The sequence below is a fragment of the Nicotiana tabacum genome, chromosome 1 (assembly GCF_000715075.1).
Source record: "Nicotiana tabacum cultivar K326 chromosome 1, ASM71507v2, whole genome shotgun sequence".
Taxonomy (NCBI): Eukaryota; Viridiplantae; Streptophyta; class Magnoliopsida; order Solanales; family Solanaceae; genus Nicotiana; species Nicotiana tabacum.
Genome location: NC_134080.1, coordinates 32,512,088 through 32,539,505, shown reverse-complemented (window position 1 = coordinate 32,539,505; position 27,418 = coordinate 32,512,088). Strand labels below are relative to the sequence as shown.

General features: G+C 37.9%; 1 long non-coding RNA gene across 1 annotated transcript; it reads right to left on the bottom strand.

Moving 5' to 3' along the window:
• Window positions 1-9,921: 9,921 nt before the first annotated feature.
• LOC107787997 (uncharacterized) lies at window positions 9,922-13,019 on the bottom strand. The gene is made up of 2 exons (XR_012708437.1): window positions 12,488-13,019; window positions 9,922-10,175 (listed from the first exon to the last, which is right to left on the bottom strand). It is a non-coding gene; the product is annotated as an uncharacterized LOC107787997 (long non-coding RNA).
• Between the last annotated feature and the right edge of the window lie 14,399 nt (window positions 13,020-27,418).

The window sequence follows — 27,418 nt, the reverse complement described above, 5'->3', positions numbered from 1 at the left end:
CAGAAGAACCAGGTTCTTCTAGAGCAAAAATTGGGTACCACACAATCCACCCCCTCTTGTGTGGTATTGATGTTTAGAACATCAATTGGTATCGGAACGGGTTATCCTTGAAGAGGCTAACACCTTAGGAAAAGATCAACATGAGTGCACCCTGGGAGCTGGGAAGGGCAATCCACTACTAGGCCTCCACTTTTCAATGGTCAGTACTATTCTTGGTAGAAGAATAGGATGAAGGATCACATCATAGGAGAAGACTATGAACTCTGGGACATAGTCATTGATGGTCCTCTAGCAACTACTAAGAAGACTGCTGAAGGAGTGGATGTGCCAAAGACAAGAGCTGACTGCACTACTGAAGACCTGAAGAAGTGGGAGAAGAATGCCAAGGCCAAGAAATGGCTTTTGTGTGGACTAGGTCCAGATGAGTACAGTATAATTCAAAGTTGTACCACTGCTAAGAAAATCTGGGAAACTTTGCAAGTGGCTCATGAAGGAACACCTCAAGTAAAGAGGTCCAGAGGAACACTGCTGTATTCTCAGTATGAGAATTTCACCATAAATGAAGGAAAAACCATCCAAGAGATGTATACAAGGTTCACCACACTGACAAATGAACTTAAGTCTCTTGGAAGGATTATTCTTGAAGAAGACAAAGTTGAGAAGATTTTGACAAGGGTTCTGCCAGTCTCTTGGGAAAGCAAAATCACTGCTATTCAGGAATCGAAGAACATTGCTACCCTCAAGCTGGATGAACTAATTGGAAACCTTACTGCCTATGAACTAAGAAGGAAAACCATGAAAATGGATGCACCCAAGAAGGAAAGAAGTCTGGCTCTCAGAATTGCTAAAGGTTCAGATCTGGATCGATGATGAAATGGCTATGATAACAAGAGATTTCAAAAAGTACCTGATGAAAGGAAAGAGTTCTTCAAGAGGTTCAACCTTCAACAAATCAAGGGCTTCTAAGAAATAGACCAATGAGGGTTGCTACAAGTGTGGAAAGACTGATCACATGATCAAGAACTGCCCACAATGGGAAATTGACAAGAAGAAGGAACAAGTTCAACCAAAAAGGAACAAAGGATCAACAAAGGCTATGGTTGCTGCCTGGGGAGAAAAATCATATGAGGACTCTGAAGATGAAGCTGGAGATGAACAAGCACTTATGGCCATCGGAGAATCAGATGATGAACAAAAGGTAAATATTCTTCATCTCAAAGACAAGATCAAATTCCTGTCTAAAGAAAGGTTGTCTGAGCTACTGCTAGACTTCATTGATGAGTCTGAGATAATTAACAATGAGAAGAAAGAGCTATCTAGGGAATGTGTGTTCCTAAAATCCAAGTGCAAAAATATAGAATCTAGGGCTAATGAGAGTGAAAGTAAAAATACTGAGCTGAAGAACTAGGTTCTTGAACTCGACACTAGTGTCCTAGAACTTAGGTCTGAAAACTTAAAACTAAAACTAGGAATAGGAAAGAAGAAAGCTGATCACACACATCTCAACCTAGAAGAAAACTTAGGAAAAATGAAGGATGAGATATACATGAAAGATGAGCAGATAAGAGTATTAAAAGAAGATCTAGGGAAGGTAAAACATGAACTAGACAGAACTTGCAAATGGAACAAGGCTTCTGATGCACTCTCTTGGCTACAAGAACATCACAATAGCAACAAAAGAGGACTTGGTTATGGGTCTCAAGCACCTAAGTGGGATCCTAAAAGCAAGTACCTCACTCTTCCTGAGAACAAAATCTGCACACACTGTGGCAAGACTAGCCATTACAAAACTGAATTTAATGCAAAAGAAAAGGCCAGTCAGAAGAACAAAGCTTTTGTTCAAGAAACAAAAATAGGCTGCTTGGGTGGGCCAGAAGGAATCTGATTTATCCCTTTGCCTATAGAAAGGGACCCAAACTAGTTTGGGTTCCTAAGACTAACCCCTGATTTCTTTTTGCAGGTCCAAGTGAAGGGAAGCAGCCAAATATGGTACATGGATAGTTGCTACTCAAAACACATGACTGGAAGCAAGAACCAGTTTCTTTCACTTGAGGACTTAAAGGGAGGTAATGTCTCCTTTAGAAATGGGAAGAAAGGTGAGATTATTGGGGTTGGAAAGGTAGGTAAGACAGACTCTCTCTCCATTGAGAATGTCTACTTGATAAATGGCTTGAAATACAGTCTGATCAGTGTATCACAAATGTGTGACAGAGGTAACCTTGTAGCATTCACCTCTACTAAATGTTTGTGATTAACCTTACCACTAACAAGATTGTTTTGCAGGGAAAAAGAGTTAACAATATTTACATTGTAGATTTGTCTACTCTCTCAGAAAATGAACTAACCTGCCTAAGTGTGGTGGATAATGATCCCCTCTTGTGGCACAAAAGACTTGGTCATGCCAGTCTGAATCAGCTAAACAAATTGGTCTCTAAGGACGTGGTGATAGGGTTACCCAACATCAAGTTCAAGGAATACAAAGTTTGTGAGGTTTGTGCAAGGGAGAAGCATAAGATCATCCTTCAAAAGCAAGAAAATGGTAAGCACGACCAAGTCGTTGGAACTGGTCCATATGGATCTCTGTGGCCCAATGAGAACCATGAGCAGAGGTGGAAAGAAATATGTAATGGTAATTGTTGATGATTATTCTAGATTTACCTGGGTACTATTTCTAACATCTAAAGATGAAGCCTTTGATATGTTTACCACTTTTGTTAGAAAAACTCAGAAACAATTAGGAAATCAACTTGCATCTATTAGGTCTGATCATGGTATTGAATTTGAAAATGCTAAGTTTGCTGAATTCTGTGATGAAAATGGTATAGATCATAACTTCTCTACCCCTATGACTCCTCTACAAAATGGAGTAGTTGAAAGAAAGAACAGGACTCTTGAAGACATGGCTAGGACTATGCTTATTTCTAGTAAACTGTCCCATAGCTTCTAGGAAGAGGCTGTAAATAATGCATGTTACATTATCAATAGATGCATGACTAGACAACTTGTAGAGAAGACTCCCTATGAATTAATTAAAGGGAGAAAACCAAATATATCCCACCTTAGGGCATTTGGATGCAAGTGCTTTGTGCACAATAATGGAAAAAATTCCCTAGGTAAGTTTAATCCCAGAAGTGATGACGGAGTATTCTTGGGATATTTTTCACATAGCAAAGCATATAAAGTCTTCAACAAAAGAAATTTGTGTGGAAGAAAGTGTACATGTAGTATTTGATGAAACTAACATTCTTTCTGAAAGACAGGAACATGAAGATGAATCCATTGGATTGGTAAATGATATGACTGAAGCCTCAGTACAATTCAAAGTGGCACCAAAAGAAGGAACAAGTGATGGAATAGGTTCTTCCATCCAGGGCAACCTGACAGGGGGAACTAATCAAGGAGGAATTGAAATAAATCCCCTAAAAGAACCTGTTCATGACCCTGTTCCTCAGCAACAGAACATGGGAGAAACATCTAGCAGAAACCAGTTGGTTGTGAAACCTCACAAGTATCATAGTTCTCATCCTATTGAGAACATTGTCACTAATCCAACATCTGGAGTCAAAACTAGATCACAATTAAAGAATTTATGTGCTTTTGATGCCTTTTTATCCCCTATTGAGCCTAAAAATGTTGTTGAGGCTTTGTAGGATGTATATTGGGTGAATGCAATGCAAGATGAACTCAATCAGTTTGAGAGAAGTCAAGTTTGACATCTAATTCCAAGACCCCAGGACAGATCAGTTATTGGCACAAAATGGGTCTTCAGAAACAAACTTGATGAAGATGGAACATTTACAAGAAACAAGGCAAGACTGGTGGTCCAAGGTTACAATCAAGAGAAAGGCATATATTATGATGAGACTTTTGCTCCAATTGCAAGACTATAGGCAATCAGACTCCTCATAGCCTTTGCAACACACATGGAATTCACTCTTCATCAGATGGATGTCAAAAATGCCTCCCGAATGGCTACCTGAAAGAAGAAGTGTTTGTAAAACAACTTCCAGGGTTTGAGAGCAAAGAATATCCTGAACATGTGTACAAGTTAGACAAGGCTCTCTTTGGACTCAAGCAGGCCCCAAGAGCATGGTATGAACGACTGTCCAAATTCCTACTGGAGCATGGTTACAAAAGAGGTAAAATTGACAGTACCTTATTCTTAAAGGAAAAAGGTAAGGATCTCTTTGTGGTACAAATATATGTTGATGACATAATCTTTGGGGCCACCACTGATATGCTAAGTAAGGACTTTGCAAAATTGATGGGGAGTGAGTTTGAAATGAGTATGATGGGTGAGCTTAACTTCTTCTTAGGCTTACAGATCAAACAAAGTCCTAAGGGAACCATGATCCATCAACAGAAGTATGCAAAAGAGCTTATCAAAAAGTTTAAAATGGAAGAATCAAAATAAATAGACACACCCATTATAACTGCCACTAAATTAGACATTGATGAACCTGGTTCTTCAGTTGATCAAAAGTTGTATAGGGGTATGATTGGTTCACTCTTGTATCTAACTGCTAGCAGACCCGACATAGTCTTCAATGTAGGGCTTTGTGCTCGTTTTTAGGCAAATCCAAAAGAGTCTCACTTGACTGCTGTCAAGAGGATACTAAGATATCTGAAAGGCACCACTGATCTGTGTCTTTGGTACCCCAAAGGTAGTAATTTCAATCTAGTAGGATATGCTGATGCTGATTATGCATGTTTTCTAGTGGATAGGAAAAGCACCTCAGGTATGGCACACTTCCTTGATTCATGTCTTATGTCATGGGCTACCAAAAAGCAAAATTCAGTGGCCTTATCCACTGCTGAAACTGAGTATGTTGCTGCTGCCTCTTGTTGTGCTCAATTGCTATGGATCAAACAACAGCTGGTAGATGTTGGTATTAAAGTTGGTTGCATTCCTATATTCTGTGATAACACTAGTGCTATAAGTATGACAAAGAACCTTGTTCATCATAAGAGGACTAAGTACATAGATGTTAGGCACCACTTCTTAAGAGATAACTTTGAGAAAGGTTTGATCTCCATAGAATTCTGTGCTACTGATAAGCAAATTGCTGACATCTTCACTAAAGAACTGAGTAGAGAAAACTTTGAGAGGAACAGGTTGAAATTAAGGATGATTAAGATCACGTAATAGGTCCAGCTCAGGTCCAACTGAGAATGCACAATGAAAAAAAATATATAAAAAAAAAATTTTGGCTAGGAATTCTGAACTCGTGTAAATATCTAGATTAATTCTTACTCAGCTTCATACTTTAATTAGTATACTCCTGTGCCATGTGTTTATATGACTCACTGATCTCTTACGAAATTTTCTATATTATGGCATTTGAGTCATGTTCAAGAGAGTTCTAAATGAAGAACCTGGTTCATCAGTATGAGTTCATATGAAAGCTCAGGTATGTTTTCTACACTCTGCATAATTAGAAAGACTAATAATTCAATCATGAGCAGAAGTCCTATACTTGTCAAATTCCTAGAAAATTATATCCGTTAAGCATCGAACCAGTTTCGTCCATCTAGAACTCTACACCGTAAGTTTTGCCTAATATCTAGGGATGCCAAATCTATCATTAAAATTCTGAAATTTCAGTTTGATTAGACTTCTATTTGACCTCTGAAAAGGCTGTCGTTACCTATTAATTGTCTAATGCTCTTTTAAATACACATCACTTCTCTATCCTTCATCATAATTCCAAAATCGTCAAAAATACTTCTTCACTTCCAATTGCCTTCTTCTCCAAAGTTCCCAAATTCTCTCAAGAAATCAACAACCATGTCTAACCCACAAGATCATCCTGGAACCCCTCCACCACCATCTCCTTCAAATTCATCCTCAATTACTCCACCCAGTGAATCTCCAAAACCTAGGTTACGAAGGTAGAAAATGCTCGCTCAAAAAACTGTAGCATCTGGGGCTCTGAGGAAGACTTTGAATGAAAGGTTGAAAGCAAGCCAAGTGAAAGAAAGCCCAGCTCAAAAATCTGACTCCAGCTCTGAGTCTAAATCTTTTCAATCTACGACTGAGGGTGAAATACATGGGTCTTCTGACTCGGAGAAGATTCAAGAATCCCCTACTGAGGTAAGTTCATCTCTGATTGAAAACTTAGAGACTAGGTTTGTTCTGGTTGGACCCATTAGGGATGTTAAGTTGCCTGAGTTGAGTAGGAGTGGAGGTAAAAAGAATTCTGAAAAAGAAAATGAGAAAGAGGGTGCATGTGGTGAAGAAAGGGGCAAAGGGAAAGGAGCAGTTCTTGCTATATATGGGGTTGCACAAGAGAGGTTAGAAGAGAGTGGCATGAAGTCAGGGGGAATTGGTTCTAGAGAAGCTGCTGAAGGGTTGGTTCATCTGAGCAAACGGAGAGATGAACCAGTTTCATCTACTGAAGAGACCCTAGCTGATCTACTGAAAAAGGTTGGGGCAAGCTATGATCCAAAGAAACGCAGAATGGCGAAAGCCCCAAATGTTCCTAAGCCTTCCAAGAAAAGAAAGGTTTCATCCCCAACACCTACTGCCTCTTCAGTGCCTAAGGGTAGAGCCACAAGAAGCAGGGTAAAACAGAGTGAAGTTGATCTACAAAAAGCTTTAGAAGAAAACAAGAAAAAGAAAAAGGATAAGGGAAAAGGAAAGGTTGTAGAATCCTCAGAGGCTGTTGAGGAAGAAGAGATGGAACTGGTCCATCAGGAGAGGGGTACAACAGTGGAGGTTCCTACACCCAAGCCTAAGAAAACCAAGACCTCCTCCAAGAATTCCTCCTCTGTGCCTGTAGTTGTTGAACCCACACTAGCCAACAAGATAAGATCTGCAGTGAAAACCAAACAATCAAAAGTTTCTGATGATGATGACTGGAGTGGAGAAGACAAAGAAAATGATTCAGAGAAGGAACATGAAACGGGGAGAGATTCTGGACATGCCCTCTGAAGGGTTTGATGAATATACTAGGCAAAGGTGGCCATGCCTAGACTCCCTCCCCACTGCCCTTGAAATCACCAAAAGGTTCTGTGATTCAGAGAATGTGACTGAAGCCAGGGCTGTGCAGAAAAGTGAAATGAGGCCTAAGCACAAGTTTGTGTTTGAATTTGTCAACAAGTGCTTATTGACCAGACAGGAGAGAAGGCACACTGCTAACTACATGGATCTGGTTCTTATGGAGTGCCTGGAGAGAGGAAAGCAAATCAACTGGCCTGCCCTCATAGTCAAACTACTAGACAGGGTCATAAATAGTTCCAAGGTTCATGCTACCCCATATGGCTTCATACTAATCACAGTTCTGGACAGGCTCAATGTGCCTCTGAAGAAATGGGAAATGGCCTCGAGCAAAGAACATTTTGGCATCAAAACTCTTCTTGCTTGTGACTATCCAGTCAATGCCATCCCAGTTGAACCTGTTTCATCCTTGAGGACACCCATCAAGAACAAGGTTAGGACTTTGGTTCAGGAATGTGCAGCTATGGATGCTGAAATTGCTAGGCTCAAGGCTCGTGTGATTAAAGTGGAAGCTGAGAGGGATAGTCTCAAAATTGAGCTTGCAAAAGAAAAGGAGAAGAATGATGGAATTCTTCAAAACATGATGAATCTTCTCCAAACCCAACCCTCCAGTTCCTCCAAGCCTTAGGACTCCTAGTTTCTGTCTCCTGAACTAGTTCTAGTACCCCCCAGTTACCTATATTAAGGATTTTTCTGTTTTTTGCTCATGGTTTGGATATTTTTCTTTTTGTGGATTGTTAGTGGCAACATATCTCTATCAATGAAAACTGTTGTTTTCTCTTGTTAATGATTATTCTGACCTTGATAGTTTAAATATGTTTGTTTGATTTCTGATGATTGTACCATGATTGCACTTGCAGTTCCCCCGGCGGCCATGAGTACTTATTAAAATCTAGAATTCATACTGTGTATGCAACTTTTCGATGATGCCAAAAGAGGGAAGAGATATTGTGCTTTGCACATTATTCTGAAATAAGTGATATTTATAACCTAATTAACTTGGTCCTTGATGAACAGAAAATTTTCTAAGTTTAGTATTGATGGTTAAGCTGAGTTCTTACAGGTTTTTTGATCAGTAAAAAGCACAGAGTTTGTCATCATCAAAAAGGGGGAATTTGTTGGCCCAAGAACAGGTGAAGTTTTGAAGAATGACAAATGAACTCAGTCATGGACCAGGTCCATCTTGTGAAGCACTTTCATGATCAACCTACACATGTGAGATGCACGTGAAGGAGATAAGTCCTACTAATCAAGCAGTAATATCTCATGATCTGATTGAAAAGGTTGCATATTGGATAAGGGGAGAAAGTCTCCTTATATGAAGAGAACACAATCCGGATAAAGAGAGTGTTAGAGTTTATATCTTCAAGGACTCAACTACGATAGAAGATCAAAAATTGAGTCCCAATCAAACTCTGATTTCTAACCTATTAAATAACAGTGATTGTTCTCTTTTACAGGTATTGCACAAATGCAGAAGTTAAACTAAATTGAAAGCAAAAAGAGCAAGGCGATTTTGCGAGCAATTTGTGTGAGATTTTAGTGTGCACTCCTGAAGCTACTTGAACGAGATAGAAGAATCAGTTCCATTGTATTTTTTCTTATTCTAGTTCAATTGTAGTAGATGGTTTAAAGTTGTACCTTTCAGCTTTCATAGAAGCAATTGTATTAGGTACTTTGAATGTTCAAGTTATAAGCTAATTTGAAGTTGTCGCAACAGTTGAGGCTGTGTGCAACAACGGGATTAGAGTTAATCCTTAGGTTTATAAAGAGTTTTTGTAAATGCTGTTTTGGCTCAGTGATTTTAGTGGAAGTTTGGGAAAATCCTACTGAGTAGTAGGTCGTGGTTTTTTCACCTTTTGAGCCAGGTGTTTTCCACGTAAAATCTCTGTGTTCTTTATTTTATGCACTTTTTATTTCGCAAACAGTAGTAGTTAGAACACCTAGAAGAACCAGGCTCTTCTAGAGCGAAAATTGGGTACCACACAAATCACCCCCCCTCTCTTGTGTGGTATAGACGTTTAGAACATCACTTTTTCTTTTAATAAATAAAAAAAAAATGATTCGATCGAACCCTATGTAGGTTGACTACGTATCATGACGCCGCATGAATCAGATCTTTGCGTAGTTCGAAAAGATCGGAAATAAAGTAAACAAAGCAACGTTCTCTTTTTCTTTCTTTCTTTTTTTCTTTTTACCTTAATGACTACTCTGATGAGAAAAGAGAAAGAAGCAAATCCTTTTTTTTTGAATTTCTAGACTTAATATTCTATAACATATTCTAAACTCAAGCTTAACGAGCATATATATATTTTTTTCTTTTTGAAACAAATACTCTATGGGAATTATTAAGGAAAAAACCTTAGAAGAGAAAAATATTTTTTTTATTCTTCTTCTTTTTTTTTAGGAAGAAAATCTAAAGAATAAACCAAAGAAAAATATTTTGGATTTTCATTTGATATCCCTGAAGAAATATTTCGAAATGAGAAATGAACAAGATAAAAAAAATATGTCTTTGGATTCCAGTTTGATTACCTAAGGGAGAAACTCTGAAGATAAACTAAAGATAAAATATGTTTTTTTTGTCCTTCTATATACAATATCCTAAAGTTCTAATGAAAACAAAAAGATTTTTTTTTTTATTTTTCATTAATTTTTCAAAGAAGAACCTCAAAAGAATTTTTATTTTTTGGATTTTTTTGAATAATATATTAAAGAAAACTTTTAAAGAGGTACTAAAAGAAAATTCTCTTTTTTTCTGAATTTTTAGTGCTAATATACTAAAGGAAATATAAAAACAATTTTATTTTAAGTTCTAGATATTAATTGCCTTAAGGAAAACCACCTCAAATAATTTTTTTTAATTCCTAGAATTAGTACTCTAGAGAAAACTTCTAACGGACATATAAAAGCGCAAAATCTCATTTTTATTGTTTTTTGGATTTTTGATTTATAAAACTCTTTTTCAAATACAAATTAGAAAATATAATAACAAGAAACTCGACACTGTTGTACAAAACTAGAAGGTAAAAGACGACATAAAAAAATAAACTCAAAACATAAAAAATAAATTTTAAAAAAAAAACATCTTCTTAAGCAACTCCTGACTGAGCGATCCTGACAGGATGGTCCCGGGGTGTCTGTCATGCTCAAACTCCGGTAAGTAGACCCACACCTGTATGAGAAAATTAAGACCAAATAAAGCTAAAGACCTAGAACGCTAAGTGAGACAACAACCCTTCATGTTGGACACATGTGAGACATGATTGTGACTGTTTTTTTAAAAAAATTAACCTTTCTGGCAAAAAGTGGCTAAAAATATAAGATTTGGCTAAGACCCCGCGAAGCCAAGAACCTAACTCACTAGGAAGACCAGACCCTATGTGGGTTGCCTACGTATCATGTCCCGAAAAACGAGAATCAGGTATGCGTAGTTCGGGCAGATTGGATACGGGCAAGAATTAAAAAAAAACTAATTTAGAGAAAACATATTTTTTGTCTTTTTTTTTTCAAAAGTGATGAAACATGTAAACTCTTTTTGGATTTTCTTTTCCCTTTTTTTGATTTTTTGATTTTCGGAAAATGATGAAAAAGTGCAAAATTGTTTTTTGAATTTTCATGGTTTTTTAAAACAAAAGTGTGACAGAAAACATAATTGGGCCCTACTTACTTTATTTTCATACTTCAGCCTCTTTTTTTTTTTTATTTTCATTTGCCCTCAACTATCATTGGTCCGCCAAATGACCCTTTTACCCTTGAAGATTGCAACATGTATCACATAGGATGCATCAAGATGGTCTTTTATTTTTGGGTAACTTGTCCTAGACGGACCCAACCATTGTGTTGAGCCCCCTAAGTCAAATGCACGTGATGCAACAAACGTTCCTACTAGGGATCCGACATGAGGCTTTGTTATTCTAGGTTTAAAACTTGGGTTTATTTGTTCTATACCTGGCTTACCCGAACGGACAGCTCGAGCTGAGAGAGGCAGCGTACCGGGAATATAGAAGCTTCACCGGCTTTGCAACTTGTCCGAACCTCGTTCTAAAATTGAGATATGACTCTAACAGAAGAGAAGCTACACAAAGTGCACCCTTCCCAGATGATTTAGAAGACTTAGAGAGAGGAGGGTTTCGTAATAGTTTATATGCAGTTCAAATAATATCAAAGAGGTAAAAAGTGACAATTAGCACATTAGGCTCAAACATATAAAAACTAGATAATAAATAGAAGCCAACTATAACAGTTACTCTAAGCTCGAATTCTGAACCCTGAACTAGAAGTTCTGGGTTCATGTCCCAGCAGAGTCGCCAGAGTTGTCACACCTCCTTTTTACTACCCCCGGAAGGGTATAAGGGAATTTTTCCAATTTAAGTGACAATCGAAACATGATTTATTTATTTATTTATTCAGAGTCTCCACTTGGGATAATTTATGGTGTCCCAAGTCACCAGTTCAAATCCCGAATCGAGAAAAGATTGACTCTGTTTTACAGTCCGCGAACACAGAAATCTGGGTAAGGAATTCTGTTAACCCAAGAGAAGGTGTTAGGCATTCCCGGGGCGTGGTTTTAGCACGGTCGCTCAACTGTTATTATTGGCCTAATTATCAAATTTTAAAACACTTTTAAACCTATGCATTTTTTAACTTTCAAAACCGCTTTATTGATTTAAGGAATTATTTCAAGGTTATCTAAAACACATCGTAAGCCACGCTACATGAAATGCACTTGTGATTTACGACCCATTCTGTTTAACCTTGTTGGAAATTGAAGTCGGGTCACATGTAATGCACACCCGGATTTATAACATGTTTATTTTAATTATTATTCGAAGTTATTTTCGGGTCACATGAAATGCACACCCGAATTGGGATTTACGTATTGTGACCATGTCATGAGAACCGTACCAATAGTCACGATAATTTATTATTAACACGCATAAAGCAAATCATATTGGCTACTATACATTATAGAAAAGCAGAGTTAAAGAAACCGATGTAGGCCTACGAGAGTTAACACGCAACTTGCACAAGTAGTGTAACTAGAGATGTCAAGTAAAGGAAACTAAAACCATATTAATTTTTATATCCAATGATACTGAATTTTTCAAACAATTAAGAGGAAGAAGGTTATAGAACCAATATTTCTAGCATAAACTTTCAAAAACATGATAAGGAAAAATCACTTTGTCCAATTGGATTTAGTCATATTATTCCAAACCAACCTATTGTTATTAAGAACAAAGATATATTTGGACATCAAACATGTTTCAACGACCAACCAAAAATCCGATGAGATCCATTTTAATTATTCAACATCAGTACTCCCAATAAGATCACAACATGGATTATAAACCAACATTCCTATGTAAATGCAAAAAAAAAAAAACAGAAGAAATAATGGCAAAAAAAATGGCAATGAATCAATTATAAGGAAAATTCATCAAATGCCAAAAACAGAATAAAATTGAAAGAAAGAAACTGAACCTTTAATAGAATTTCAGATGGAACCTTCTTCCATATTTGATTCAATACAAAGAGACAACTCCAACATGAACCGTGTAACAGCAAATTCAAACAGGGGTCACGGACTTAAACCTCAAACTGCAACCTGAACCTCGACTCAGCCGCGTCCCAACCAACCGTAGCAGCAACAAAAATAGAACAAAAGGCAACTAGAATTCGAACCTAAACCAGACTGAATTTGCTCGACACGAATGGAAACAACAACTCCGAATCTCGATGGCAACTAGTGAACGACAACGGATCCGAATCCACCTCTGTCCCTTCGCACTCTATTTTTCACTCAATCTTCTAACTGTTCAGTCACTCTCTATGCGTGTATGCGTATCTTCCGACGAATTTTAGTGAAAGAGGGCTGGATGTGGCAGATTTCAGGGCAAGGAGTCGGGGTCGGTGTTGTTTGATGTTATGGGGTGTAGAAGAAGATGGTTAGATGGGGAGGTCGTTGCTGGTTCTCTAGGGTTGTTTAGTGAGGAAGACGATGGGTGTCATGGAGGGGGGGTCCGTCCAGTCCATCCATGTGTAAAAAGGCACCTCTGTATATTAGGTCCTAGGGACTGATTTTTAGGTCTTAGGCTAGTGTTATTTTCAGCTTCTTAGGGTCTTTTTTATTTATTTTTTGTTCCCAAGAAGAGTCTAGAAGGGTCCCTAGAGTTAGCTTGCTGGGTATTGGGTATTGGACTTAAGGGGCTAATCTGAATTGGGCCAAAAATTGAGCTCTAAAACTCCTAAAATTATGGTCTAACACCTTAATTGACTCCTTTTAAAATAAGATAAAAATACTACACAATACAAAGCTATTCCTAATTAATTAAACTAAACTATATTAAAACATGAAACTATTTTTGTGTTTTCAAGATTATATTAAAAATAAGGTACTATTTTTGTATATTGTTTATTTAAATTTATGAAAGAACATAAACAAAAATATTTTTGTAATTTTCATTTTGTGACGAAATAAAGTAAAAAAGTCAAAATTAGTTAAAATAGCTATATTAGACCTAACTAAATATTTTACGCTAAAATGGGTGAAATTTCTGGGACGGTCAAAAATCACATGTCTACAATTATAATACTGGTTTAACAAAAAGTTGCGTGAGCTCCAAACTTCTTCCTTAGAAGCATCACGACTTATCTTCTTTCTATTTATGAAGCTTGTCATGAATATCTTCTCAAAGGCAGTTTCAATTGATTCTGCACTTCTCTCGTGATTATAATACTATAGATGAACTCGCTAAATTATCTAAACTCTCTTCCAAAATAACATTGTGCGTTGAAAAGGCGAAAATATACTGTTCAAAATAGAACTTCAAAAGCATACCAACTATATTGTATTCAATTAAAGCAGGCAAAGACAAACCAATCCCATTTAATCACAATTGTTCCCTACGGGCTTCTATCGTCTCCATTTGACTTATGTATCCATATGTATTCACAAATTGCTTATACTTAAAACTCAATCAAAAATTCAGCTCGAACATATCTAAAAGGAGAATCAAAACCAGTCATGAAGCAATGACTAATGCATAGTGCGCAAATAAATTTAGACCAACACATGAGCGAAAACAACAGGGGAAAGAATGCACCTGAAATGGATGTTTCATTTTCTCAAGGTGTTAGGCAGTTGCAGGAGCAAAAACTAAACCGTGGCTACAATGGGAACTCGGATCAGACAAAAGCTTGGACAGAACCTCAAATCCGTGACTTCGAATCGGCACCGGAAAACTCGAACTACGAGTGAACTGAATTTACTTTTCTGGCCAGCAAAATGAAGAACCAACAGACAACATTTCCTTCTAACAAATGTGGTCAAAAATCCCAAAGAAACCAAGTATAGCAGTCACCAAAAACATATGTACATCGCTGGAAATTGCTCCTAGTCGAATCCTACTTCATTCCATTTCCGGTTTTCCTCTAGGGTTAGGCTGCTGCCTTTGTTTTCAAGAAGAAGAAGCCAATATTCAGGGGGTCTCTTGGGTTGTTTTGTCGAGAAGGGGAAGGGAGCAGCAGCTATGTTCTTTACGATGGTGTGCGGCAGCTATAAGGGTGGTCGTTCGTGTGGTTGGCGTGAGGTTCAGGGGTGGTCGTCGAGGGGGTTAGCGTGAGATCTAGTGGCTGAAGGTTGGTCTAGGGTTTTGGGAGTAGGCTACCATTTTTGCTTTTTCTCGAGATATTTTTTTTTTTGCTAGGTCTAGGTCTCCATGAAGAAGCACAAGCTTAGCTTCCAAAATCAATGAAAAACGGCTCATTCATTCCGCCCCTCCCCCCCTCCAAAATCTGATTTAGGTCTAGTTTTATTAGGGTTTTAGGGTTAGGTTAGTGGGTATTGGGCCTAGGATTATGGGCTAGATCCGAATTGGGCCAGAAATGGGTTGTTTGAGCCCAAATTTTATTCTTTCTCCGTGAACAAGACTAAAAATACGACCTCATTTATTAATTAATCCTACTTAAGTAAAATAACTATTAAAATAAGACTAATCGTTAAAACAAACCTATTTTGGTATTTTTCAAATATCATACTAAAAGACAAAAATGGAATTAGATTAAAATTATTAAAATAATATTCCTAAAAATAAAGTGGAAGTATTTTTGTATTTTTGAATTTTAGGTAAAGTAGATAAATTAAAAGTAACTAGATAAAATATTAATTTGCTAAATAAAAAAAATATTTTTGTAATTTTTATTTTTGTGATAAAATAAAGTAAAATGGTCAAAACTACTTAAAATATCGATACTAAGCCTAAAATAAATATTTACATACTAAAATATATAAAATCTTGGGGAGGGTCAAAAATCACATGTCTACAGCAGCCTCTCTTTGACTGGAAACGTGAAGAGTTTTCAGACAATGAACGACGAGACAGGTTTTTTGACCCGACCCTTATTTAGAGAGACCAAAAATAAGAGGAAGGAGAATGTGACCGAACCCTGGTATCTGAGCTGCCTACATATCCTTGGCTATAAAGGAATCAAGCTACGTGTCGTTCAGAATTAGGGAGAGTGATGGAGTATACCGAGGTGGAGAGCCGGTCGAGGTGCCATTCCGTCGAGGTTCCGGTCCGCAGTCCTGTTATTACATCAAAATAAAAAAAATGAAAAAGACTAACTAAGCCTGTCAACTATGAGTTATAAAATTCCTACCTATAAGTCTTCTGAAGCTTTATCTTGAGTCTTGAATGGTTCTTCATGCAGACTTTAGATTTAAACCTTGACGCTTGCTAGCTGCAGGTGCTAGTTCATTCCTCTTCAGCTTTTTTGGAACAAGACTGGATATACAGTGCTTGGGATTTCAACCACGTCTTGAGCAGTTAACATCTTTCTCGACTTTTGCATTTTGGATTCACTTCTTTCTCTCTTTTTTTTATTCTGGATTGTGACTAACTTCTGTTGATCATCTCGGACTGTTGACTCGCATTCTTGCCGCGAGCTTTTGCTACTTCTAACTTGAATTGAATTCTGAAATGACTTCCCTTATTCTCCAGGTGGGTACCTGATTGCCAAAACTTGAACTTCATTCCCTTGTTCTCCAGGTGGGAGCCTGATTACCAAAAGTTGAACAGTATTCCCTTGTTCTCCAGGTGGGCGCCTGATTGCCAAAACTTGAACTGTTTTCCCTTGTTCTCCAGGTGGGCGCCTGATTGCTGAAACTTGAACTGTATTCCCTTGTTCTCAAGGTGGGCGCCTGATTACTGAGACTTGAACTGTATTTCCTTGTTCTCCAAGTGGGCGCCTGATTGCTGAAACTTGAACTATATTCACTTGTTCTCCAGGTGGGCGCCTGATTCCTACTTGAACTATATCCCCTCGTTCTCCAGGTGGGCGCCGTATTGCTGAAACTTGAACTGTATTCCCTCGTTCTCCAGGTGGGCGTCTAATTGCCAAAACTTGAACTGTATTCCGTTGTTCTCCAAGTGGGTGCCTGATTGCCAAAACTTGAATTGTATTCCCTTGTTCTCCAGGTGGGCGCCTGATTGCCGAAACATGAACTGTATTCCCTTGTTCTCCAGGTGGCGCCTGATTGCCGAAACATGAACTGTATTCCCTTGTTCTCCAGGTGAGCGCCTGATTGCCGAAATGTGAACTGTATTCCCTTATTCTCCAGGTGGGCGCCTAATTATCCAAATTTGAATTGTATTCCCTTGTTCTCCAGGTGGGTGCCTGATTGCCAAAACTTGAACTATATTCCCTTGTTCTCCAGGTGGGCGCCTGATTGCCGAAACTTGAACTTTATTCCCTTGTTCTCCAGGTGGGCGCCTGATTTCCAAAACATGAACTGTGTTCCCTTGTTCTCCAAGTGGGAGCCTGTTCGCAAAAAACTTAACTGTATTCCCTTGTTCTCCAGGTGGGCACCTGATTGCCAAAACTTGAACTGTATTCCCTTGTTCTCCAGGTGGGCGCCTGATTACCAAAACTTGAACTGTATTCCTTTGTTCTCCATGTAGGCACCTGATTGCCAAAACTTGAACTGTATTTCCTTGTTATCTAGGTGGGCGCCTGTCATTACAACAAAACAGATAAACCAAAAGAAACTTTTCTGTCCCAGTTTGGTATTTGGGCTCATCTGTGAGTGTTAATCGAATCATGTTACCTATTACGAGCTATAAGAATTTAAAAGCTAAATCCCATTATCCAGGAGTACCCTGAAAATTAAATCTCATCATAAGAGTGAAAAACTTCAAAGTTAACTTGAACTTCCTAAAGGTAGAACTCACGCTGAATCTTGTTATCAATGAAGGTCTTGAATTTTAACTAGGTCCCATTATACAGGAGGGTCCCGAGAACTTTTAAAATTGAATACCATTATACAGGAGGGCCTTAGAGATTTTAAATTAAATCCCATTATCTAGGATGGTCCTGAAAAGCGGAGAATGAACTTACCTGAGCCATGCTCTCTTCCTGGAGGATCTCTACAGAACGAACAAAATTTCGTGCCCCTAAACCATGCTTTTCCTCATGGAGGTTTCCTGTAGATCGAATAAATTTTTACCCTTCTCCAACTGCCTTTGTGCTGACAATATTTGAACAAATTCAAACTTCCAAGCTTTGATTTGGACACAATTTTCGTCCCTGTTTCAAACAAAGGAAACTTGTGATTTTATAAATATGGTGGTTGGTTTGTGGCCTTGACTTTGAGGGCGATTGCTCCTTCACTTCCCATGATAATTTTGGTTTCAACTCGAAAGACCTTGCTTGTTTATTGACTGACCACTTTCTCTGTCACCCTTATAACAGAAAATACCGCTGATCCGTTCAAACCCAACATCCTCTATCTGTTGCATTCTGCTCATGAATTGACATTTGTCAACCTTTGTATTTCACATGAATCCCAAAACGCGTTGATTTTCACCAACTCAATGCGCTTGCTATTCTTTCCTGACGTAGGTCACTGGCCTTGGCCTTGAGGTTTATTGCTCCTTCACTTGCCATGATAACTTTGATTTCCACTTGGAAGACCTTACTTGTTATTGGTTAACCACTTTCTGTGTTAACCTTATCACAGAAAATTCCTTGATCCGTTCAAACCCAACACCCTCTATTTGTTGCATTGTTCATGAATTTACATATACCGAACCTTTGTATTTCACATGAATCCCAAAGCACGTTGAGTGTTACCAACTCAGTGCGCATGCTATAGCCAGATCCCGTTTTGTGCAATTGAAAAGCTGGTGGCAGATTTTGAAGTCATTTCTTACTTGTTCTAACCAAACAGACTCAGGAAGAGGAAGTAAACAAGACAAAAGAAACAGAGTAAAGGACAACGGAAATAGATGATTCCTAACAAGAAAACTACAAAGTAGAAACTTTATCAGATGGATACCAACTCCAATGACCATGACATGCATCTTTAGATGAAGTGGCCTAATCTATCAAGCAAGTCTGATGTTTCAACTCTTGTTATACCCCTAAACCGTGAAAACATCATAGATAAGACTCTCTCATTTTGTTCTTTTCTTCTTATTTCCTCTGATTCTGCAGATGAAAAGGCATTAACCATGGTAAAAACATCATATGCTCTTGGCATGTCTAAACTCAACACCTCAAAGATTATCTGGGAGGTCTTTTTTTGGACTGTAAAGTGGCTTTTGGACAGGGTTAAAAAGAAAGAATATCATAAAGGCTCAAGATAACTATGACAACGGGGTTAATTTATTTACAACTTTTGGAATCCATTCTAAACACTTTGCCCCAATTTCTAAAACAAGGGAATTTGACTCTTTTTTTTCTTTTTCTTTAGATGGAGTTACTAAGAAAGACTGCCTCACTCTCGACTTTGTGAGATTATGAAATATTTTATTTGGTATGACCTAACAGTAAGGCTGCCTACGTATCTTGTGGTGACAAGAATCAGGTCAAACGTAATTCACAAGACTACTTTTTTTTACTATTTTCCATTTTCTTTTTTCTCTTTATTTCTTTTTCCTTCTCGTTTTTTTTTCTTTTTCCTTTTTTTTCTTCATCTCTATTTTTTTCTCTTTTTTTTTGAATTTTCCTTTTGGAATGAACTTTCTAAAATAAACCTATGGGGCCATGAATTTTTTTTCTTTTTTTTTCGTATGACTTTAATTTGATTCCAAAAGAGGGGAGGTCAAAGAAATCAGTACATGCTCAAAAGGGTATCAAATGGTATAAGTGTTTGGGTAGCTGAAAGAGGGCCTCCCAATAACTAAAAATGCCTAGTACAACACATGCAACTTGAAATGAAAAAGAAAGAGCACACACAACATTTCTTTTACAACTTCGGCATTGATATTACTGATATGCGTTCCATATTTTCTTAGTGCCTCGTCAAGTACAAAACTCACATTGGGTGATTTCTTCTCCACGATGGGTACCCTCCATCTGTTTGGAGCAAATTCCATTGACTTTATCTAGTAAATTGAGGTGTACTTGAACTCAAAACTGCTCACTTCTCTTGTAACAAATTCTTGTCGTCCCATTAACTTCCTAAATTATATGCCCCAGTTTTACACAGTTCGGGCTTCAAATGATTTCAAAATGTATAAATCTGTACTTATTTCCCTTCAAGTGTCCCTATCATCTTCAAAATTATTTCATTGCTTCATGACTAAACTAATTTTTAAAACCAGGCTGAGAATTATGCGTGCATGTCATGTCACTACAATCAGTAAGAAAAGAACTGTAAAAGGAAAAGACGACTAAACAAAAAATGACTAGAAATAATAGAAAATAGAAAATTGCATTAGACAGACGGTGAAAGGGTTTTAACTACGAAACAAGCAAACTAAACTGGGGTTACAACCCTGGAACAAAACTAGACAACACTAAACGAGCTACTATGACTAAACAAACTAGGCAAAATAAAAGGATAGAAGGGTTTGAGTAACAAGACAATATCCGGATTAAAACCCTGAAAATAACTCGGATAACAGAAATGACAACAAAATAAACCACCAAGACTCCTCCCCGGCTTGCCAAGAGATGGAGCGTCTTTCCAATTACCAAGCACGGCATCTTAGCCACTGGATTCCACATCAATATTGCCAAGACCATTAACAACTTTAATATCATTAACTTCAGTCAGCAAGTTCCCAAGAGAATTCGCATGCTCCATGTCACTATCCTTGATCACAATTACCCCTTCTTGAATCATTCTTTCTATTTCCCTTTTCAAAGCACGACAATCTTCAATGCTATGTCTTTGGACGTTAGAGTGGTACATGCATCATACAGTAGGATCAAAACCTTTCGCATATGGGCCTAGAGTATAGCCGAGGAGCGGCTCAATCAGGCCATAATGCTTTAACTTTTCAAACAAGCTTGTGTAGGACTCCCCAATTGGCATGAAACTATTTCTTTGACCTTGTCTCCATCCCTACCCCTATTTTCTAGGGTTGTTGGGTGCTCGAAAATGTTGTGAAGGCAAGAGTGCATTATGTGATGCTGACGCTTGCTATAAGGAGTGACCCAATGGTTGGACAGATGACCGGACATTGTTCGGAGGATAATACTGAGGTGGATTATGTGGAGCTCGGGGATAGGTTTGGGGTTGGGTTTGAGGCTATGTATATTGGTGAGGCGGACCTGTTGAACCATGTCCTGATCCTGGGGAAACTATGGCAACTTCATCATGTTCCTTCTACCCAGCAAGCTTCTTGTGTCGTTCTAAATTGCTTGTGTTGTGGCTTTTAAAGTAGAATAGCTCATGATCTTGCTCGACTTCAGTCTATCTTCTACCATTTCTCCCATTTTTACCACATAATTAAAAGTCCTACCTACAGTCGAGATCAAATGCCTAAAGTAAGTTGGCTCTTGAGCTTGAAGAAAGTACTCAACCATCTCGTTTTCTCCCATCGGGGAATTAACTTTGGCAGCTTGCTCTCTCCATCTGAGCCCGTATTCCCTAAAGCTTTCATTAGGCTTTTTTTCCATCTTGGCGAGGGACATGCGATCCGGGTCAATTTCTTATTATACTGAAAGTGCCTGGCAAAGGCCTGAGCCATATCGTCCCATGTATACCACCTACTAGCATCTTGGCGGGTGTACCACTCCAGAGCTGCCCCACTCAGACTCTGACTGAAATACGCTATCAATAATTTGTCTTTCCCACCGGCGCCTCTCATCTTACTGCAGTAGCCTCTCAAATGGGCCACGGGATCTCCATGTCCTTCATACAAATCTAACTTTGGCATCTTAAACCCAGCAGGCAGTTGTATGTCAGGAAACAAGCACAGGTCTTTGTAAGACACGCTCATCTAGCTCCCTATCCCTTGCATGTTTCTTAAAGACCGCTCTAAAATTTTCACCTTCCTGGATATCTCGTCTTGCTCCGCTATCTTAGAAGGCTTTTCAGTTTCACTGGGACGCTCAAAATAAGGAGCATGAGAGTATGAATACGAGATATTGAAAGTTGGTTCTGGAGCATAGTATTGGGCATCGGGAACTTTGAGCACAGTCTCGTTAAAGGATCGAGGAAAAGTTGCTGGTGGAGGAGCTACAAAAGCATGAGTGGCCAAAGGAGCGGGATATGTGGTGGCTTTGGCAGGTGAAGTGTGAAAAGGTTGCATGTAGACATCAGCAGCAGTAGGAAGCTGAATTTGTGACAGTGGCGGAATGGTGACAAGGCTTTCAGTGTAGTTAGTGGGAACTGATGGTGGAGGACGCCCACTAATATAGGCTTGGTATATTTCGGCCATCTGTCCTTTCACCCTTAAGACTTTTTCTTTCAACTCAGATTCTGATTCAACAATTCCCTTAAACGGATCAATAACCCTTGTGTCCAACTCTTTGCCAGTCATGACTACCTTGCTCTCTGACCTTGTGTTGAATGGATGAGTTACCTTAACAACCACAAATCAACAACCCTTCTGCTCAATGGAGATAACAAAAAGGAACAAAATGAGGTCATTACGTCAGCGTTAGGGCATTTAACAGCTGCAAATATCACATTGTGTGCAATTCACCTAGCAATAATTAACGGTTCTAGAATGACTTCGAGGGTCACAAGGTCACTTGGCATCATTCCGATTTTGTTCATTTCAATCTTCTTTTTTTCTTTCTTTTCTAGGACTTCTTGGCTTGCTCATTTTCCTTCCTCTTTTTTTTCTCTTTCTAATTATCACTATTTTCATTCCTCTCATTTCTCACATCCCATAATTTCATCTCTTTTTTTTCTTTTTCTTTTTCTTTTTTTCTTTTTCTTTCAATATAAAAAAATGATTCGACTGAACCCTATGTAGGTTGCATACGTATCATGACGTCGCATGAATCAGATCTTTGTGTAGTTCGGGAAAATCGAGAATAGACTAAATAAACGAACATTCTCTTTTTCTTAAAACAGATACTCTATGAGAACCTCAAAGTTCTAGTGAAAACAAACTCTATGTACAATGTCCTAAAGTTCTGGTGAAAATAAAAAGAATATTTTTGTTTTGTTCTGTTTTTTTAATATATTTCCCAAAAATGAACCTCAAAGAAAATCATTTTTTTGAATCTTTTTTTTTGGAATTAGTATCTTAAAGAAAATTTCTAAAGAGGTATTAAAAGAAAATTCTCTTTTTTTTTTGAATTTTTAGTCTTAATATACTAAAGGAAATATAAAAGCAATCTTTTATTTTGAGTTCCAGATATTAATTTCCTAAAGAAAATCACAAAAGATTTTTTTTGAACTTCTAGAGTTAGTATTCTGAAAAAAACATCTAAGCGAAATATAAAAACGCATTTTTTTTTGATTTGTAACACATCTTTTTTCAAATACAAAATAGAAAATACAATAACAAAAGACTCGATATTACCGTACAAAACTAGAAGGTAAAAGACGACATAAAAGAAAGACAGACTCAAAACATAAAAATAAAAAAATCTTCTTAAGCAACTCCTGAATGAGCGATCCTGACTGGACGGTCACGGGGTGTCTGTCGTGCTCAAACTCCGGTAAGTAGATCCACACTTGTATGAGAAAACTTTAACCAACACTATGTGAGATAATAACACTCCCTATTAGACACATGCAAGACATGATTGAGGCTACTTTTGCAAAACTGCTTATGTGGCCAAAAGGTGGCTAGAAGTGCAAAATTTGGCTAAGACCCCGCAAAGCCTAGCACCTAAGATTTACTAGGAAGACCGGACCCTATGTGGGTTGCCTACGTATCCCGCCCCGAGAGACGAGAATCAGGTTCGCATAGTTCGGGTAGATTGGATACGGGCGAGAATTAAAAAAACAACTAATTTAGAGAAAACATATTTTTTGTCTTTTGTTTTGAACAATGATGAAACATGTAAACTATTTTTGGATTTTCTTTTTCCTCTTTTTTCTGATTTTTTTTTTGAAAAAATAATGGGAAAGTGCAAAATTGTTTTGGATTTTTTTTCATTTTCATTTTTTGGTCTTTTCTTGAAAAAACATGAAAGAAAATTATAACTGGGCCCTACTTGCTTTATTTTACACTTCGCACTCTTTTCTTTCTCATTTTCCCTCAACCGCATTGGTCCTCCAAATGACCCATTTTACCCTTGAAGAATGTAACATATAGCACATAAGATCCATCAAGATGGTCTTTTATTTTTGGGTACACCTGTCCTAGACGAACCCGACCCCTGTGTTGAGTCCCCAAAGTCAAATGCACATGATACAATCAAGCGTTCCTATAAGGGATCCGACATGAGGCTGAGTTATTCTAGGTTCAGAACCTGGGTATATTGTTCTACACTTGTGTACCCGAGTGGACAACTCGAGCCGGGGGGGGGGGGGCTACCTGGAACCAAAAGGCCATATGGCTTTGTAACTTGTCCGAACCTCTTTCTAAATTAGGATATGACACTAACAGAAAAGAAGTCATGTCAGCGTGCACTTCCCCGAAGATGAGAAGAGAAGGGTTTTGTAGCAGTTTATATATAGTTCAAATAATATCAAAGTGGTAAAAAGCGGCATTTAGCACATTAGGCCCAAGCATGAGATAAAAATCAGATAATAAATAAAACCCAGATATAACAATAGCATGTGATAAAAATCAGATAATAAATAAAACCCAAATATAACAATTATTCTAAGCTTGAATTCTTGAACCCTGAACCAAAAGTTCTGGGTTCTTATCCAGTAGAGTCGTCAGAGCTGTCACACCTCCTTTTTCTACCACCGAGAGGGGTATAAGGGAGTTTTTTCCAATTTAAATGACAATCGAAATGGGATTATTTTTTTTTCGAAGTCGCCACTTGGAATAATTTATGGTGTCCCAAGTCACCGGTTTAAAATCTCGAATCAAGGAAGTTTGACTCTTATTTACGGTATGCGAACACTGAAATTCGAGTAAGGAATTATGTTAACCTGGGAGAAGGTGTTAGGCATTTCCGGATTCCGTGGTTTTAGCATGGTCGCTCAACTATTATTATTGGCCTAATTATCTGATTAATCACATGTTCAAAACCTATTGCGCATTTTATTCTTTATACCGCTTTTAATTATTTATGGAATTATTCTGTCGTTTTGGTACATATTGCAAACTACGTCACGGGAACCGTACCCGCGATCTACAACATGTTTATTTTATTACTAAAAAATTTAAAGTTGTGGTCGGATCACATGAAATTCACACCCGAATGGAGATTTACATATCATGACCACGCCACGGGAACCGTACCCATGATCACGATAATTTTATTAACCGCGCCTAACGCAACTAACACGGGTTCATAAGTTATTTATTAATCTATTTCGAGATTTGTTGTGAGGTGATTGATTATAATAATGGTTTAATGAAGCTTGCCATTAATATCTTCTCAAAGGAAGCTTTAATTGATTCTGCACTTCTCTCGTAATTATAATACTATAATAGATGAACTCCCTAATTTATCTAAACTCTCTTCCAAAATAACTTTGTGCGTTGAAAAGTTGAAAACATACTATTCAAAATAGAACTTTAAAAGCATACCAACTATATTTTATTCAATTAAAGCAAGCAAAGACAAACCAATCCCATTTAATCATAATTGTTCCCTATGAGCTTCTATCATCTCCATTTGACTTATGTATCCATATGTATTCACAAATTGCTTATACTTAAAACTCAATCAAAAATTCAGCTCGGGCATATCTAAAAGGAGAATCAAAACCAGTCATGAAGCAATGACTAATGCATGGTGCGCAAACAAATTTAGATCATCACATGAGCAAAAACAACAGGGGAAAGAATGCACCTGAAATGGATGTTTCTATTTCTCAAGGTGTTCGACAGTTACACGAGCAAAAACTAAACCGTGGCTACAATGGGAACTCAGATCAGACAGAAGCTCGAACGGAACCTTAAATTGGCGACTTTGAATATGCACCAGAATACTCGAACTAGGAGTGGACTGAATTTACTTTTCTGGCCAGCAAAATGAAGAACCAACAGACAACATTTCCTCCTAACAAATATGGTCGAAAATCCCAAAGAAACCAAGTATAGCAGTCACCAAAAACACATGTACATCGCTGGAAATTGCTCCTAGTCGAATCCTACTTCATTCCATTTCCGATTTCCCTCTAGCGTTAGGCTGCTACCTTTGTTTTCATGAAGAAGAAGCCAATATTCAGTGGGTCTCTTAGGTTGTTTGGTCGAGAAGGGGAATGGAGCAGTATCTCTGTTCTTTACGATGGTGTGCGGCGGCTATAAGGGTATTGGGCCTAGGATTATGGGCTAGATCCGAATTGGGCCAAAAATGGGTTGTTTGAGTCCAAATTTTATTCTTTCTCCGCGAACAAGACTAAAAATACGACCTCATTTACCAATTAATCCTACTTAAGTAATTTAACAATTAAAATAATACTAATCGTTAAAACAAACCTATTTTTTTGGTATTTTTCAAATATTATACTCAAGGACAAAAATGGAATTAGATTAAAATTATTAAAATAATATTCCTAAAAATAAAGTGGAATTATTTTTGTATTTTTAAATTTTAGGTAAAGTAGATAAATTAAAAGTAACTAGATAAAATATTAATTTGCTAAATAAAGAAAATATTTTTTGTAATTTTTATTTTTGTGATAAAATAAAGTAAAATGGTCAAAACTAGTTAAAATATCGATACTAAGCCTAAACTAAATATTTATATGCTAAAATATATAAAATCGTGGGGAGGGTCAAAAATCACATGTCTACAGCTGCCCCTCTTTGACTGGAAACGCGAAGAGTTTTCGGACAAAGAACGATGAGACAGGTTTTTTGACCCGACCCTTATTTAGAGAGACCAAAAATAAGAGGAAGGAGAATGTGACCGAGCCCTGGTATCTGAGCTGCCTACATATCCTTGGCTATAAAGGAATCAAGCCAAGTGTAGTTCAGAATTAGGGAGAGTGATGGAGTATACCAAGGTGGAGAGCCGGTCGAGGTGCCATTCCATCGAGGTTCCGGTCCGCGGTCCTATTATTACATCAAAATCAAAAAATGAAAAAGACTAATTAAGCCTGTCAACTATGAGTTACAATATTCCTATCTATAAGTCTTCTGAAGCTTGATCTTGAGTCTTGAATGGTTCTTCATGCAGACTTTAGATTTGAACCTTGACACTTGCTAGCTGCAGGTGCTAGTTCATTCCTTTTCAGCTTTTTCGGATCAAGACCGGACATGTTGTCACGACCCTAATTTGCCCTCCGTGAACTGTCGTGATGGCACCTAGTCTCTACGATTAGGTAAGCCTAACAAATGCAGAACATAAACGAAACTTGCGGAAGAAATAATCAAAAACCAAAATAATTGAATGAAAACAATAGTTATAATGCCGCTCGGCATATACAACACAACATTCTCAAAACTAAGTACACTATCCCAAAACCTAGAAACTCACAGGAACACAAGCCTTTGGAATATCTAACAGTCTAACTCCAGAATATCTAACAAGAAAGAAAATATAGAAGGGCAATGTTTAACAGCTAGAGTAGGAAGGGACTTCGTGGTCTGCGGGCGCGGCAGATGTACCTCGAAGTCTCTAGAGCAGTCGCCTCCCTCAAGGATGGTAGGCCTGAGTAGAGGTACCTAGATCTACATATGAAAAACATGCGTAGAAGGGGCATGAGTACACCACAACGGTACTCAGTAAGTGCCAAGCCTAACCTCGGTTGGGTAGTGACGAGGAAGGTCAGGGCCCTACTGAGGTTAAATAAAATATAATGATCAACAGTGTAGAACAGAACAGTATAAATAGGTACAGCAGTAAAATAGCACAGGATGTACAAGACAACAACAACTATACAGAAGCAAGGCAAGCACGGAAAAGAAATACAGCTCAGCACCAATAATAATAATCGGGGATCTCCTAGGATACCGTCCTGTAGTCCCATATGTACGTATCCAATGGATCTCCTTGGATCCCGTCCCGTAGTCCAACTCATAGTGCACGGGGATCTACCAGAATCCCGTTCCGTAGTCCCAAATGTAAATACCTAGTACTGGGGGA